The following is an 18,528-nucleotide window of genomic DNA, read 5'->3' on the forward strand; positions in this document are numbered from 1 at the left end:
AGCATGCCAAATGGTCATTGTATAGGTCGAGAAAAGCTAAATGAAGGACCCTATATGACGATCCTTCTAACGTGAGGTTTTAGTTTGCTCTGTGCTCACCATGCCGTTCATGACTGCATGTTTCTAATGTACACTTAAGAGTGAATTTACGGTGCAAAAGGAGCATGTTGATAGGGCATCCCTTAGTATGCATACGCAATTGACTTGGCATAAAATTTGTCCAACCATTGTGCTCCACACATTTTATCTCACAAAACTATCTGGATTAGCTGATAAAGGTAATCATATCGATATAGAAATGCTAAATGCAAGAACAAGCTCTTCTCCTACTAATGTGGTCATGAGTGAACTAGCAAAAGCATCATCACTTATTTGGATCGAGCAAGAAAATTGCAATTCGAATTTTTCTGACTATGGATCCATGTTCATTTGGTTTGAACCCAGGATATACTACTCCAAGACTCCCAAAGAATGCATCTTGATGTTTATACAGTTGGTAAAGCCATCTGTCATATACCTGAACTTTTGAGCCAAGCAAGACGTTAACTAGAATGTTTTTTGACATAATTGGCGTACTGTGAAATAATTCCTTATATTGTGCATAAGCTCTTGTTAGTTCATTTACTTGCCGAAAAGAAAAACACAGGAAGCTTTTCCTTAAGTTTCCTGAGGCAACTTTTCGTTATCCTGTGTGCCATTTGCGAACTATCTTGCATTAATTCAAATGCATGAAGATTTAATGCAAGAAGAGCACATAATTATAAGGAAAAGAATCAAACTATTTCCCACAAAAGCAAGCATCTTGAGTTGAATACACTATGCTAATTTGATCAAAGCTTCTGTGGTTGATGATGTTAGTTCATTTATTAGAAGTAGTTCTTCGACGTTAGTTGTTGGATTGATTTCATCTGACTCACTTGCAGGATTCGGTTATTGTTCCACTGGTTGAAGTAAATGCTGAAATATCCAAGAGAGCTTTCGCAAGGCACTTCTAAAAGGAAACATAATCATCGAAGGATCCTGCGCTTCATGTTTCTTGAACTTCTCCAAAGTCTGACAATACATGGTTGTTTGCATGTTGCAATCCCAATATATTTGACAGTTGCTTTGCAGAGCTGAAACTGTCTGCCTGCACTACTGTAATCAAGTCTCTCTCTCTCTCTTCCTTATTTTCTCTCCCGCCTGCTCCTCTTCTGCAATTTTCTACACATACTCTAGGACTCGAGTGGAATTCCTCCCTCTCTCGCTCGTCCATTTTTCGCCTCTGCTCTTCAACTGCCTCTGTTCCCTAACTAGCCTCAAGCTTTCCTCTGGGTTCTTGAGCTCTTTCACGAATTCTCTTTCGGCTCGCATCTTTGCGATTTGTTCCAGCGCTGGTGCTGTGTTTCCAGCTGCTCCCACAGCTTTTTAGCTATGGAGACCAATGAAGGACCATGGTGCGTCATGCTTCTGTTTCAGCAACCGCTGGCTTCTCAGGGTCGGCTCCTGGCGTTCTTTTGCGATCTAATGTGCAGTCAACTCGATTGTTCTGACTCGGTTTTGTGAAGTTTGCTGGATTTTCTGATTGGCAGGTGAAGATGGCGGAGTGGAATCCGGAGAAGGATTTGCTGGCGATGGTCACAGAGGACTCGAAGGTGGTGCCTCATCGCTTCAATTGGCAGAGGCTGTGGACAGTCTCTCCTGGTAATTCCTTCGAATCGAGAAAGTTGGTCGGCTTAGTATTCCTTGGATATTGCAAGTATGATCAGCTTAGTATTGCCTTCACGTACTCTAGCAGCTGTTTTGGTGGGCCTTCACTAGGTTGTGCTATCCATTTTTGTGCCAGAGAATTCTAATACCATGGTGTAATGGAACTTGGTCGTGCTTTAAATGTCAGAATGATATGCCGTCAAGCCTAGTACTGTTTTCATGCGCTCTAGCAGCTGAATGATTTTTTAATCCAACGTGACCGAATTAATTGCTAAACTGATGATATGCAATTGTCAATGATTCCTGGTTTGTGGGTTAGTTCTTCATTTCATCTTGCTGCCGTCATCATAAATACTTAAGAGCACTTCAACCAGATTAGGTTGACTCAAGTTAGGGTGGTTTGCTGGGCGTCAACCGTGGTTATTGTTGGTCCAGCACTATTTTAATTATCCACTCGGTTACAAGGGTTAAAATTGACAGGTTGATTCTCGTTTCTCATTGGATTGGAAGGTTTCACTTTTTGAAAGATCAATTGTAATTTCATGCACTTTTCTGCCTTGATGTATCTTGTCAGGTCAACAAGACGTCTTACAAGCATTACTGTCTCAGAGAAACAACGCTGAGAGTCAGAGAATTACTGCAATTTGGAGGATTTGGGGACAGTGAATATTCGCGAAGGACACTTGTGGAGGAATTTCAACAGATGGAACATAGGTATTAGCAAAAGAATTAGAAATGTGAAATGTAATAGAATCTTGTTCGTGCATAGAAGTTCTTACCTGAATGTGTTGTTTATTGTTTTTTCATTGTAGATTCTTCTTATCAATGCTATATCTAGTTTTCCATGTATAAGTGTTCTTACACATGCCACCTCAGTGGGGGAAATATGAATTATGGGACAAAACATTGCTGTTATCTGTTTTTTGAAGTGATTGCTTTTTCCTCCCTTTCAAGTTTGGTCCTCATGTCTGATACGTGTACCAAATCTGAAATTCTTGATCTCTTTGTACGCATAACTGGAGTTTGAGTGTGATTGCCCTGGTTCAAAGCTGGTTTGTGTAAACATCGCAATCCTTTACTTAAAAGCTTGTGCTTTTGCTGTTACCCAACTCATCAATTATTTGAGCTTGTCTGTATATCTTTCTATCCATTTTCCTTTACCATAAAACCATACGAATATTTTTCATATCCTTGCCTGAGTAGCCAGAACTTCGAGACTATAATGCGAGAAGGAGAAAAAGAAAAGGAAACCTTTGGGGGTGGTGTGTTGTCTTCTGGAGTTTGTAGGCAACAATGGTTTTTCACTTACCCTCTTCCTAATATTCTAGTGCTTCGTATTTGATCATAGGTTGATTACTTGACAATGTAATAGGAAACTTAAGTTGGGTGATCTTGTCGGATTGGACTTTCTGTTTAGTTGATGATCATTGTGTAAGGGAAAGCAGTATCTCATTTTTCCAGATTAGGAAATAATTTAAACATTACAGTTTCAAGGAAGTTGCCGAGATACCTTTTTCTACTATTTCAAAAAAGATACTCAATAAGAATTTATCCCTCCTACATCTGTTTTAACATCCACCAGATACATTCCCCTTTCACTGTCCTTCTATGAGGTATATACCTTTTATCTGAACTACAATTTTCTCCGGAGATCTACATGTGCAGAGTACAACTGCTCTTTCATGCTAATCATTTCTCTGTATGACTCTGCAGGATGCCTCTAAATTTGCTTTATCTAATCGAACTCATGAAATTGGGTTTACAGATTATATCTCCTTCCAAAATACCTGATGAGTCCTCTTTAGCTGTTACAAACGGTATAGCAGCGGTGAGGTGCTTTATGAATGATTCAAGCAATGTGAAGCAGGGGAGGCCTTTGGAACCGAACTTGTTGTGCATCCCTTTCTGGTTACTATTGTGTGGATATGTCTCTATATAAGGTAAAAGCTTGGTATATTATATTATAAAGCTCGAATTTGTCGATGTGGCTAATATATTCTGTTGGAAACAGGAACATCAAATTGTTATGCTGCTAAATAAGATGAATGATACTCATGAAAACTTGGGAGATGCCTGGATGATGATCTTGAAGGCCGGTGACCTTCCATTTGTGCATATTTGAGGAACCACTTGCACAAATAACTGGGAGTTGTACCAATTGAAGGTAACTTGTGGATCCAGAGCTTGCATATTGATTCCTTACTTGTGATAAGTATAGGATGCTCCTAAGTTCTGTGTTCCGATACATGTCAATTCACTATTTAAGGCACTGATGGCAAAAGGATAAAACTAGGATATTGTGCTTTTCTTTCGAGTCTGGTTTTACAGCAGAGACAGTAGTGGTCAAGAACTGGTGGTATCGACCCTGTCAAACTAGTAACCAGGTGTACCCGTCAATTGGTAATCCGGCAAACTTGTCAAGTAGTCTGGACCAGTTCTGGGCCTTCCAAAAACTTAAAGGAAGAGTGTTGGAGTTGGGTTGGGGTTTGGAATCCAACCCTTTGTAACTAACAGGCATGCCAACCATTTGCTCTGGCGTCTTCTTGCATCATTTTGTGGTGGATAATTAATTTGTTGACTGAATTGGTTTAGTCTATTAGAAATTTGAACAATGCTATTGAGAACAGGAATTCTGTCTTTTGTGCTCGAGCGGCTCTGCCGAGTGACCCGGGCTTCTTTTGTTCTGAACATGCGTATTCTAACAGATAACATCACACACAATCAGCCCAACTGGTCTAACTGGTAGAGCACGGTTCTACCAGTTTGACTGGTTGAACTACTAGTCCGATTTTATAAACGTCTGTTCTTTTGTTCTTCCTATTTATTATGTATCTCCTCTCCTCATCAGCACGAGGAGTAACAGCTTAGTTTTTCCTCCTATGTGCATATACATGCCATTTCATGCCTGCAATTTTAAAGGATGTTTTACTTTCTGCCTTACCTTAACTGCAAGAGTTCCAACATAGCTTGACAGTTGGAGCCTTGTACTCCTGTATGTTTAGAAATGTGCACTTGATGACCCTAATGGGTCAGTAGTGCCACTTTTGCTTCTATGTTGTGAGGACACTTTTGCTTGGTTGTCTCATTCTCACCTCTAAAACACTAACCCAGTGAAACTACACATCTAGGACCCTATCTTACACCTGGAGATGGAGAATGAGAAGCTTCGCAGCATTCCCCATACCGTAGTTCCTCCCTTGTCGGTTAGTGGTAAGAACATTTTGACACTGTCATACTACGAGCTAAGGATCAATTCATTACGATGCCATCAATTGTATAGTTCTGAAGAATTTTTCTTTGAGCTTCTTACCATGTCCATTTGCAGTTATGGATGTCCAGAAACTTATTGTTGCCCATACTTTTTCCTTTGTGTATCAATGTTTGATAAACTTGCCAGCGTCAGTAACAAATTTATCTAGTTGGCTGGGTTGTGGAACTGAATTAATCCTGTCCATGCTCCAGACTACATTTCCACTTAGAACCTACTCTTAAAGTTTAAATGTGACTGGCATAGGTATGTGCTTCCTTAATGGACCACTTCATGTTTCTTCCCACAGATTGAAGTTGTGCAAAAGTACGCTACAAAGAAGAATATTTTTTCAGTCTAAAAGGTAAAATACTGAGTATTAGTTTTTCCCTTAAATTTTAAATCAATTGAGAGGACAAAGTGCGGAAAGGATGAATCTATAGTCGCCAAACAAATACAAAAAGAAAAATCATCCTCTTGTGGTAGTTGCATTGCAGTCTGAGTTACTGACTGAGAACTGCTGTGTACAATTTCATGATGATAGATTAAGATACTGTAGAGTATTCGGAGTTTGCATGCATGCCATAGCCTCTTTAGGCACACAAGGTTTGCTTCCTGCCTGTGTTTTAGCATAATACATGTGTTGTACCTTTACTTTTACCCAGCAAAGGTATCTAAACATCACGTTAGCTATGGCCATATATTCAAGGGACACCGGACTGAAATCAAGTTGTTGTATTTTTGGCAACAGCAAGTAGAGGTGTGGCTTGTGTTTATCTGCAAGAAAGCCGGCCCTGGTCTACATACTGGACGAGGATGAAGATGAAATCTCTGATTCAGAATGACAGTTTGTTCAAGAATTTTTGGTGGTTATGCTCGTGTTGCTCCAGTGGGTGGACCTCCATGCTTGAAGCTGCAGACATCAGTGTGAGAAGCAATGCATGTGGGCTTTCTGACTGAAGCGTTTCCACTCCACCCTTCTTGGAGAGTCTTAATTTATACCTGCCATGTGCCTTTTCTGCTAGGCAGGCATTTGTCGAAGAGGAAGATGGAGTAAAAGGCAACTATTTATGCATTGAGTTAGATAGAATTGACCGAAAGATGCTGAGTCATGGCTTCTATCTGGTGGTAACTGTCTTCATGGTATTGCTGCAAGCCGTGAGACCTACTCGATAGTGCCAAGCTTTTGCTTCATCTGTATATGTTTATTATTTTCATTTTTAAGAGAACCAGATGTTTGGTTTGGATTATTTATACTTTGGGTTGAATGGTTCATGTAGTGTACTCGACTAACGAACTTTTTCATTTTAATGTTGAAATCTCTCACCCGAATTGACTCAGTCCTCCACGTGTCATTGTTAAATGATGCATCCCATCCAATATACCAAATACATTCTTGTGTGGAACATGACTAGCTAGAGACATATATATATATATATATATATATATATATATATATATATATATATATATGGGGTTTCAAGGTGGCAATAAAGAACATATGCTTTATTATGCTTTATTCCAATCTCAGAGATTTGGAATCCTCAAATAAATGATAGGCTTAAGATCTTGATATTATGTCTACAATATCGTTAATGGATTTCACATCCTCAATAAAGAGTATCATGTAGTCTTTTCAACTTAATGAAGTATAAACATTTAGGAATCTAAAATTGTTTAATTGAATTATTCTTTCTCTTGGAATTATCGCCAATCTTGAGGAGAAAGAATGTGAATGTAACATATGAATATGTGACACTTCTCTTCTTATGTTTAGGGAAAAAATCACCAAAAACCCCAAACTTTGCCATCTGTGACACATTTATCCCGAACTTTTTTTTGTGACACCAAAAACCCCGAACTTTGCTTTTTGTGATACATTTACCCCAATGTATTTAGTCCATGGGCATTTTCGTCTTTTTTGCTTTTTCTTTTTTTTTTTCTTTTTTTTTCCTTTCCGGCGAGGGGGGGCCTCGCCGGCGTCGGGCGAGGGCTGCCCTCGCCGGATCCGGCGAGGGGGGCCCTCGCCGGCGTCGGGCGAGGGCGGATCTCGCCGGCGTCGGGCTAGGGCGGCCCTCGCCGAGATCCGGCGAGGGCGACCCTCGCCGGCGTCGGGCGAGGTTCGCCTCGCCGGGCAAGCGAGGCGGCCTCGCCCGACTCGAGCGAGGTCGACCCTCGCCGGTGTCGGGCGAGGGTCGACCTCGCCGAGCTCGGCGAGGGCCGCCCTCGCCGGGAGAGCGAGGCGGCCCTCGCCCCGATCCGGCGAGGTCGACCCTCGCCGGCGTCGAGCAAGGGCGGCCCTCGCCCGGATCCGGCGAGGGCGGCCCTCGCCCGACTCAGCGAGGTCGACCCTCGCCGGCGTCGGCGAGGTCCGCCTCGCCTCGGCGAGCGAGGGCGGCCCTCGCCCGACTTAGGCGAGGTCGACCCTCGCCGGCGTCGGGCGAGGGTCACCTCGCTGAGTCGGGCGAGGGCCGCCCTCGCTCGCCTAGGCAAGGGCGACCCTCGCCCGACGCCGGCGAGGGCCGCCTGGACGCGGATCCGGCGAGGGCCGCCTCGCTCGACGCCGGCGAGGGTCGACCTCGCCGACGCGGGCGAGGTTCGCCTCGCCCGGGCGAGCGAGGGCGGCCCTCGCTCGACTCAGCGAGGTCGACCTCGCCCGACGCCGGCGAGGGTCGACCTCGCCCGAGCCGGGCGAGGGCCGCCTCGCTCGCCTGTGCGAGGGCCGCCCTCGCTCGCCCAGGCGAGGGCCGCCCTCGCTCGCCCAGGCGAGGGCGAACCTCGCCCGACGCCGGCGAGGCCCCCCCTCGCCGGAAAGGAAACAAAAAGAAAAAAAAAAAGAAAAAGCAAAAAAGATGAAAATGCTCATGGACTAAATACATTGGGGTAAATGTGTCACAAAAAGCGAAGTTCGGGGTTTTTGGTGTCACAAAAAAAAGTTCGGGGTAAATGTGTCACAGATGGCAAAATTTGAGATTTTTGGTGGTTTTTTCCTTATGTTTATTATTTTTCGTGATGATAGCTTTTTGTGAACTTTAGTTGAATTTACTCCAAAATTAAATCCTCCTTTATTTATTGCCTGTCCAAATCTTCACGTCTTCAATGAATTTACTCAGTATTTCAACATGAGCAAGCCCTCTTCTTATCATTGTAGCCTCAAGAATCCGTATGAGGACTCGAATTTGTGATCCAACGTATGGTCGCCACTCACATTTAAAATGCGTGGGAAAATTGCAGGTTGTCTCTCCGGTGAATGACACGTATCCCTGACCTCGTCTTCTCCCCTCCCCTGGCACAACACCCCGTTCGTGGACAGCTTCTTGATCCTCTGTACGCGTCGCCTAGTGTCAAGAAGTTTCCACATCGACATTGAATTTCTCGACTATTGGATGCCTATTCTTAGCCCGTGGCTTCATTTTGCTGTCCACAGCCTTTTCTGAGGATCTTTCTGTCAATGTGAATACGAGGCCGTGCGATCGCGATTCCACTGCTCCTTTATGGATGCTCTTCCTTGGTGAATCTGCATTTAAGGCCCTATAGCTTCTCGTATAGTAGGAGTATCGCTCAGAGTAATCTTAAGTCCCCGTCCATCTGCCGCTCGGAGGTCACCAATGAGGTGATGCATGAAACCTTGATGGGTGTTAGAAGAATGCCATGGTTTGAAGCAAAACATCAAAGCTTTGTTGGAGAACTTTGAGGGAAATCACGGTCACTTTCTGCGTTTGGTATGCACTTGATGAGGGTATCCCACTGGAGATTTCGAGTCCTCTTTAGCTGTCGTTGCATTTGAGTGGGTCGTTTGGTATGATAAGGCAGCTGGTAGTTGAAGCCTCATCCTTGATTAAAGCTGAGCTAAACTACTTTTTCTTTTAGACGTGAGGATTTTGGAAGGCAAATTGATTGTTCTGTTCAAAATTGGTTTGAGGCTTGCAGAGGGTATTGCAGCCTGGTTGAGGAACTGCTTCAGAGGCCTCATAATGCAACCAAGCTTTTGATTGGTAATTGGTGCCTTCAAGCGAGCAAATTGCTTTTTTTATTTCAGATTTATCCCATTTGGAGTTGAGGAAGTTCATCCTAAATTTTATTACACCGGAACCTGATTTACATTGTCTGCTACTCTGCCCGATGTCGACCGGTGCAAATGTACATTGTCCCCTTAGAATAATTACCGAAAGACCAAAGAAAAAGTAGCTGGTGTGGGGTCAGTCTATACCGTTTTCTTCCATAGGTTCATGATTAAATTGACTCAAAGTTACAATATAACTTTCATTTTGGCTAAAAACTTCAAAATGATGCTTATTTGACCGGCTAATCTTTGAGATGAAACGCGCTAAAATCCGAGCAAGGGAGCGCCGTGTGAAGGACTAGTAAGACTAATAAGAACGAGAGGATTCAGGATCCTTCACAAGCTCACTCTATCGGCCCGGCCCGGTCGACCTTTTCCTCCATTGTTGTTGAGCTTTATTATATCCTTCACAAGCTCTCTCTATACCGGTTCACATTTCCTTCCGACGCTTCCGTACGCTCCCTCGCGATTTGTTCAAGCGGAGCTGGTGGCTGCGGTTTTCGGCTTGCTATGCTTGGCCGAGCTCTCTAGCAATGGGAGAACGACGAAGGGGGGCCGCCGGCGTGTGCGCTTCCGTTTCAGCTTCAAGTTCGACAAACCCCGCGCTTTTGGCTTCTCAGGTTCGGCTCCCGTTCGATTCGGTTTTGGTGAGGCTGTTGCTCGATTTCTTCCGGTTGTGCGGGTGAAGAGGCGGACTGGAATCCGGCGAAGGATTTGCTGGCCATGGTCACGAAGGTGGGTGCTTCGTCGCTTCGATTGGCAAGAGGCTGTGGACAATCTCTCCCGGTAATTGCTTCGACTCGAGAAAGTTCTCTTTTTTTTTTTTTTTTCAGTGTGTCGGCTTCTCAACGATGGCTTGGTGTGTGCCCTTTGAGTCATTGGCCTTATCTCGTTCTACTTCTGTAGCTTTTCCTATATGTGCCACGCTTCCTTTTTCGCCATAGGAACCAACTGTAATTGCCAATCTGGTTCGAATTGCCTTTGATGGATAATTGGACGAATATAGAGGGATAAAGTGCTTGAAAGTCTACATGAGAAGGTGACGTTGAACCAAGGAGTTGGTCTTTTCACACAGAAATGAAGAGCGAATGATGGTGATGCGAGTCGAAATCTAGTGACGACTTAGTTGCAAGTAAGCAATTCCAAGCTGGTATTAGTTGAATGAAGGGAATTTTATTTACCGGCGCAATAGATTCTCATCAACTTCTCAACCAGGTTGTTGCCTTAGAAGATTTTTTCCATAACCTAGCCGACAGTCATCTACATCGACTGTAAGTGTACCATACTCCTGCATGGCCATCTTGTTGCCCTTCTTCGTACACCAGTTAAAGTGTCCATGACATAATTAACATGAATAGGAAGGGATGCCATTTATGCTAGATAGACTAGCTATGTCAGATGCAGAAATGCTTGATGCCCACTTGGAGTTCGCAGGTTTAGCCCCTGCAGAATACCATCTAAATGTTCATCAGGCATCTAAAAAGATCTTCTTAGATTTGTGATGGTGACTCTCACATTGAAATTTTACTGCTGGCTCCTCTTCTTTTACTGATTGAGCATTCTTTTAATGAATGAGCTTGCCCTGCAAGGAGAGATTTAGTGGATACTGAAATATAGATTATAGACGGAAAGTTTCTCACATTTTGTATTACTTGAAGTTTAATTTATCTTCTTTTCATTACAGAGGGGCATTTCGTCACATCATATTGATTAATCAAGTTCGCTGGTGGGAGTTTGACTTTTGAATAGGATATAAATCGAGCTATGCTGCATACTTGTATGACAATCTGGTCGGGAGGGACAGAGGGAGGAATTGGAGAAAGCAAAGAGACTAGGAGGGTAAAGGGAGTTGCATCCAAGTATGTTAAGTTCCTATATGACTTAAATCTGTTGCTAATTCAAATTCGTAAGAGCTTAGGATTAGATGCTTAGCCTTGGTAGCTCTTGCTGTCTATTCTCACTGGAAAAATTTATAGAGGAGATTTTTTTCTCGAGAAACATCTGAATGCTTCGCTCGTCATATTGTCTTCTGGATATGGAGAATGTCTTGAGTGCAATATAGTACTTGAGCCAATCCTGAATGGTGTCTGATAAGATCTTAAGTTACACTTGTAATCCTCGCCTGAAGTTAGCTTTCATGCATCCACTCCACCTCGAGGTTCCATAATTGAACAGCGATATTTTTTATTTTTTTGATTCAGATATTGAATCGGAGCCTGCCACCAAGATATAGATTCCCTCGCTTTAGACGACCTACTAGCCCAAAGAAATCCCATATCAAGTGACCAATATCCCTCTCTACTATTTTGTACAGTTGTGATGTTTTGCCTCACTTCGCAAATTTTGATTAACATTTTGTCGGTTAATGTGTGTGCTCTATCTTTCCTCTTTCTTTTAATTTTTTGGGAACAAATTATTCATCCTCTCTCTCTCTCTCGCTCTCTCTCTCTGCTCTTTGTTTATGATGAACTCACTTTCTTTGCACATTTCAATGTGTGTCGTCAATTCTGGCTTTTCTTAATCATTCTACCCTACTCAGGGTAAATGTATAACATCATTATGCTGGCGTCCTGATGGCAAGGTTGTTGTCTGGGGACTTGAAGACGGTATGGTTTTACTGCATGATGTTGAAGTAAGTTTTCTATGTTATTACTTTAACATTACCCTCACAACTTCTCAACTATGAATTCTTCCTGCAACAATCCCTTATCATCAGAATGTGTTCTTCTCTAATCTCTCTTGGGAAAGATTCTGAATTGCTCAAAAGCTACATGATGCAATGCAAACAGCAAGCTTGCTCAACGAACATTTAGCTGCTAATAGAGATGGCAATCCATGTTTATGGTTCATGTCTGCCAATGTCAAATTAACAGTAAACTGCTCGATAGGTCAATCTGAGCAGGATAAGCTTAACAAATCTTATTAGAGTCCAATGGCCGGCGAGCTCCGACAACCCTTGCCGGCTACAGTGATCAAATGCAAATGTTGATCAAGGTCACTGTAAAGAGCCCTGTGAAAGTCATGATTACTATTGCCTTGTGAAGCTGTAAAGAGCCATTTCTGATTTATAGTGTTTAGGTCTTACGATATCATAAAGTCCTCTTTCTTTCCTCATAATGAATAACACCTTACAAGTTGTGTCTTTTGACTTTTATCATTTACTCAGTTCTGTGGACAGTCCTACTGTGGTTTTTGTGATTTCTTCATCTTTATAGCTTATTTTAATCTGGTGTTTATTTACTGACAGTTTTTGCTTTTACAGGTGACTGATATATATGGAAACTACCTTTCTACTGAAGAAGCTAATGGATCTAAAGTGATCAAATAGAGGAGCTTTGGAAGTTATGTTAGATTTAAAGTTCATAGATGATGTTCTTTCTGGAGGTGATTCCACTGTCGATGAGGAGTTGTCTAGAAGTTCAAAGCCATAGTATTCGTTTAGGCAAAAGGATCAAAGACAGAAAAAGTCTGCCATCAGAACATGTATAGAGGGATTGGTACATTTGTCTTTTGCAGAGATTGGATCCCGTGGACTGGCTCGCGTAAGTTACTGGATTTGTTTTTGCAGTATATATTCCACAAGCAGACAGTACTCCAAGATGTTTTTACAAAATCCAATCTCACTCCTCACTAATATTTGCATCCGACAATTCTATACCTTGATTCTGTTTTTCATATAAAATTGTTTCCAAGAATATCTTTTAAGCTAAGAGATGGAAGATTTTATATGATCCGTGTTTAGATTAGAGGATAAATGACAATAGTAGGAATAGAAAGAATTTTCTTTCATGGTCAAGTGGTTGCCCTTTTGTTAAACCTGGGTAGAAGTTATTGCATGTGAGATTATTCTGATACGTGAACAGCTCTTTCACATGTAAATGATGCTTAGATGATGATGCTCAATTTTGTGCATTTAGTTATAGTGTAGACATATTGTCCAGAGATGACTGTGTACTAAATGCTTTTTTTGGAAAAGGTGGAAAGGGAGGAACACGAGGGTTGAGGGAAGAAGGTGGGACACAAATTAAAAGTCCCTAGGATTAGCAGTGATGACTTCATATGAATTCATAAAAAATAGTTACAATTTTGGAGGTCTACTTACTATGTTAAAATGTAGCAAGAAATGGCTAATTGACACCATTGGACCATCTATCTAGTACTAGCTGAGTTATGTTTACGTCCCAGTAGGCGGTTCTCTTCATTTTGTTGCAGTTAACTAATAGTGCTTTCTTGTTCATTCATCAAAGGTTAGAGCCATATCTGTGGGAGAATGAAAGACAGTCATATTTACAGCATGCTGTCCTCCTCAGGTTCTTCATACAACTTAATCGGTTGTATGTGGATACAGTGCAGAAACTGCCCTTGAATTCAGAATCAAATATTTTGAGATGCTCCACAGTTTCCCGGTTTAAATACTTCCAATCAGGTTAAATATGCCTTTCCATGTGTTTGTGTCTGCAGGATAAATATTTGAGCTTTCGTGACCAGATTTCTCTTATTATTGAATTCTGTCTGCAGTGTACCTGCGTTGTCTTCAAGGAAGACATCTAAAGCAACTACTGGTGTTTCTATAGAAGGTTTTTCATCGAAGAGTCAGAAATCTTATAGTAATGGAGAAATTTCTTGAACGATTGATTTGGACGACAGATCGTCTTCAGGAGTAGCAAGTTCCATTGTCGAAGTCTTTTATGCAGGTGAGTGTGCTTTCTTTCTTTTGCTTCTATTTCTTTACCTTGTTATATATTATTTTATCATGTCCCTGGCTAGTCATCTACCTGCTTTATAGAGCTGTGTCGTGAACATCTGTGTTGGAGATGATATGTCACTTTCTAAGCTCTATTTGGACTTAATCTTTCAGCTTTGATATTTTATTATTTGGAGAAACTTAAATTTGATTATATCTTTGATTGCCGGGGTGTTTATTGGGGGTTTTCTGTTTCACTGCATGCATTAATGTTTGAGTTAACCGAGTCATTTGTAACATCCTGGATTTTGACCTGTTATCGGGATCAATAAAGTGTACAGTAATTCTCGTTTGATTTTAGTAAGTCTCCTCCGGACTTGATCAATCACGGGATACTAACCCAATGGGAAAGGCTAAATAGGAACAGGTATGTGGATTGAGGACCCGATCGCGATTGAGCGCCGATTTCGACGAACGTCGATGGAATATTTTGAATCAATATGGGCTAATCTTAGGAGAATGACGGATTTATATAGTCAGTAAAGTACGATCGGATCGCGGGTGATTCCGCACGATCGAAAGTACGCCTGACTAATGGATCCCGATTTTAATCCAAATGATCGCGACCCCCGGTACTAGAGATAATTCCTCTCGTTCTCTCAAAATCCAAGGCCATCATGACTCGGACAATCTTAGGTCGATACGCGTAATACCTAAACAGCTGCCCGTTAGTGAGAGGCCCTAAGACTTCAAAACGAGTTATTTGATCGCAATATTGAGCCCGAACTTCGATATCAAAATTTCAAGGGTAATTACGACTATTTTACAAGACGGACGTCATTTTAGAGTGGCCACACACGTTTGGGACTAGTACAGTTGAAAACGGAAATTTCGACAGAAGTTGGGGAAAATTACGATTTTGCCCCTAGGGACCTCGATGCCCATTTCCGAGGCCCAAACGAAATAATTTTTCGGAATCGATGCCATTTTGGGGTGGCCACGCACGTCTGGAGTGCATACGGTCAAAAATTGGAATTTCGACCTCGGAATGAAAAATTACGGTTTTGCCCTCCAAACTTTTGGACCGGTTTTCGAGGGCTTAAAAGATGAATTTTAAGGATCCGACACCGGATTATGTCTACCATGAATATATAGGACCGGTATGGACGAAAATTGGAATTTCGATTCGGGATCGAAAAATTACGAAAATGCCCCTAGGCCATTTTTATTTAATTCCGAAAATTGGATTAATTTTTTTGGCATTAACCAAGGTTAGTTAGGCTTAACTCAGGTCTGGTCAACCATGGTTAAGGACAAATGACCATTTCACCCTTGGATTAATGGATTAGATCAAATCTTAGCCCTTGGATCAAGGGCAAAATTGTCCATTGGCCAAGATTTTGACACTTGGATTCCATTAAGTTATATTTGACTCATTTGACCAGAATTTCCTCTCTCATTCATGTGTTCCTGATCTGCCGAGACCAATTCCCCTCTTCCTCTTCTTCTTCAGCGTTTTCTCTCTACCGTGGACACATTTCTGCTGGGTCTGGTACTGTTCATTGAGTACCGAATTTGTGCATTTTTGTCTAAGAGTTTCACTAATTGGGTTTATTTGTTAATGACTTAGAAATGGACATTTTAGGGGCTAATTAGGCTTATTGGAGACTTAATTAAGTATATTTAGTGTTTGGGTGATTAGGGTTTGAGACTAGAGCCTAATGAGCCTAATAAGCCTAATAAGAGTTTCACTAATTGGGTTTATTTGTTAATGACTTAGAAATGGACATTTTAGGGGCTAATTAGGCTTATTGGAGACTTAATTAAGTATATTTAGTGTTTGGGTGATTAGGGTTTGAGACTAGAGCCTAATGAGGGTGTTTAATGGTGGTTTAGTGGACAAAATGTACCCTGCCCTGGTACTGTTCATGGGGCACCGAATTTGTGTAAATTTGTCTAAGAGTGGCACTAGTTGGATTCATTGGTAAGTGACCTTGATTGGGGCATTGTAGGGATTAATTAAGCTTATTTGAGGCTTAATTATGTATAATTGGTGGTTGAATTATTAGGGTATGTGATTAAGGTTTAATGGAATTGTTTAAGTGTGATATAGTGCATGTTGGACATTCGGTTCTGGTACTGTTCACCAGAACCGAATTGCACATTTTGGACTTAATTTGAGACTTGATTGGTTCATTGGATATCGGTTTGAGTCTTGGGTATTATTCGGGTTTGGTTGGGATCTAAATAAACCCTATTGAATGACCCCGAGATAGTGAGAACAATTATCGAGATCGATTTGCCCAAGGCGGGCCTTAGGCGCATTAAATTGACTTGTGTAATGAATGCGCGGAATGAACTTGAAATGGGTTGGATTAGAATGGAAATGTTTGGGAATGCCGGGAATGAGTGGCACATGTCTAACTTGAACATAGTTATGCTTGGTAAATTTAACATCAGTATTTGGCTTGAATTCCCGAGCATATGTTTTGCACAGCAAGTGGTGATTGGTGGAAATTGAGTGTGATGATATCCATGTCTGAGTTATATTCAAATGTTGGCCTACGGGTCGTTGTAATCACTTGTGACCTTCGGGTCGGGCCTACGGGTCGTTATAATCACTTGTGACCTTCGGGTCGGGCCTACGGGTCGATTTATCAAACTGTTGGCCTTCGGGTCGGGCCTACGGGTCGTTATCTCCAACTGTGGGCCTTCGGGTCGGTATAACTGCACGTGATTTGCGTTAATGTCAAATGCCTAACTGCAGAGGCTACGAGACAATGTATTGGGTGTGAGCACTGGGTGAAATTATGTTGATGTGCTTGGTTCATTATTTGTGTGTTTTATTTACCTTTCGGAGGTGCACATTAGCCTAGTTTAGGATTAGTGGTTTGTACTTGCTGAGATTTCTCACGGTTGTGGTAAAACCGACATTTCAGAGCCCCCGCCTGAGCCATGATCATATTGAGGCAGACTCGGAGCCGTCAGGTGAATAGACAATTGAGGAGGATTCATGTGGTGATGCTGAGGACAGTGAGTCAGTGTTGACGTCTCCGAGAGGGCGTAGGGACTAGTTCTGGGAGCGAGATAATAAATTGAGAGGGCCCCACTGTTGGACAATGCTGATCCTTTTTGTATTTTGGAAGTTAATAATTACTGGTTCGGTGTGCTTGTAATAATAATGGATGTTGTATATAAGTGATATAATGAATGTATATATAGTTTTAATCGTATGTAAAATTGTGACTCTCGCTATTCATGGTTGCTTTTATATTGTCTGGGTGTATATATATATATTATATATACGTCGTTTCCGCATGTGGCGTGTTTTCTCTGATTTGGGTTTTCAGGTCGGTGACGTAACCTGGGAGCGTCGCATCTTATTTCGACCTATGCGGATGTTCATGTTTCGTGGGGTACGGGGCGTGACATCATTTGTGACATGGAATGTAATAAGTACCAATAGTCTGGGACACAGTGCTAGAAAACTCAGTGGTGTAACTGTCTGAAAGTGGTGATAGAAGTTCTTAACTTTGGTCTTCCTTTTTTGAGCTTGTTTGCGTAGTTGTGCACCGAGACAGTTCCACGTACTTCATGTTGTTTTGGTACATAAGGAGTAGACATCAGGAGTAGACATTGGCTTTTTGCCGAACATTGTAATTGTGAGAAGATTTTAGTTTCAGAGATGTCAGATATTTGGCTAGGTGTTTTGGAAAGAAAGTCTTTTTCCATGTTCTATGACATGCTTCTGATATTATTTCCTCTCACAATTGGCCAGGTTGGCAGCAGATTTGGAGAGAACACATTGAAACTGGGATCCATCCTGACTAATGGTCAAGTGGGCATATTCAAGGACAGTTCAGCTGCCGCCTTATCGAAATTCAGTGATGTTTTTCCTGTGCAGGCCGCGGGTCTTCTTTCATCCTTCACCACAACTCGACCAGATGCTTGAATGAGAATGCCTTGCCATATGCCAATTGATATTTACATCGGAAGCCACGACAGGTAAAACATGAGGCTTTTTCACACTTTGGCTTCCGGCTTTTTTAAGTTTCACCTGAGATTCTGGGGTAATCCTGGATTAGTGGTGCGGCCCAAAAGCTGTATTTATAGGATAATCGAATGAAAAAGAGAATACCTTTTGGATTGAGTGGGAGAGGGGCAAGAGCTGGTGTTGGTGAAGCGAGATCAAGAAAGGCTTCATATTTGTTGTGGTGTGTCTGTAGGAATAAGTGAGCTGGTTCAGCATTTTTTATTGCATACCTTTATTAGGCGCAGACATTTGCAAAGCAGAAAATGGATGTTATACTATCATAGGAGATGGCGGCAACAGTGTCGAGGGAAGTTCGTTTTGTAAAATGGAGACTTCCAAGTGAGGCATATGCTTTGGACAGAAAGCTATGAGACGCCCCATCAATCATGTGCAGATCACTTGTTCTTATCATTCAAATTTTGTATCTCATGCATTATTTCAATTCCGTAGACAAGATCGAGTTACAGCAATGTATAATTTTGGCTTCCTGGATGGCTGGATCTTTTTCCTTACTACCTTGTGCTCTTTTTTTCTTTTTGTGTAGCTTAATGCATTTTCACTACATTGTAATAGCTTTGAATGTAACGTCTTTTGAATTCAACCTAAGCCATCCATTGCTGTAAATTCAGTCCACTGGACTTCCCATTAAATCCTCTCTCTCTCTCTCTCCCCTAAGGCATGGTTCGGCCGAAGATGCGGGATTAGGATGCGGCTGTTTGACGAGTCTTCCTTTGTCAGCTCTCAGGGTGCATTTGGTTCAACATTTTGAAAGCCCTTTGGAAATACAAAGGCCTTTGGTCTAGAGGGTTTTA

The 18,528-nt window shown here is 42.0% G+C and overlaps 2 long non-coding RNA genes across 2 annotated transcripts; one reads left to right on the forward strand and one right to left on the reverse strand.

Moving 5' to 3' along the window:
• Positions 1-9,456: 9,456 nt before the first annotated feature.
• On the reverse strand, positions 9,457-11,626 carry LOC130139284 (uncharacterized). The gene is made up of 2 exons (XR_008817528.1): positions 11,535-11,626; positions 9,457-9,614 (listed from the first exon to the last, which is right to left on the reverse strand). It is a non-coding gene; the product is annotated as an uncharacterized LOC130139284 (long non-coding RNA).
• Positions 11,537-18,340, forward strand: LOC130139278 (uncharacterized). The gene is made up of 5 exons (XR_008817521.1): positions 11,537-11,631; positions 12,262-12,541; positions 13,247-13,425; positions 13,518-13,693; positions 17,462-18,340. It is a non-coding gene; the product is annotated as an uncharacterized LOC130139278 (long non-coding RNA).
• Positions 18,341-18,528: the final 188 nt, after the last annotated feature.

This window comes from Syzygium oleosum, unplaced genomic scaffold (genome assembly GCF_021117445.2).
Source record: "Syzygium oleosum isolate NSW1041296 unplaced genomic scaffold, Sole_v2.1 Sole_v2.11, whole genome shotgun sequence".
In the NCBI taxonomy this organism is placed as follows: Eukaryota; Viridiplantae; Streptophyta; class Magnoliopsida; order Myrtales; family Myrtaceae; genus Syzygium; species Syzygium oleosum.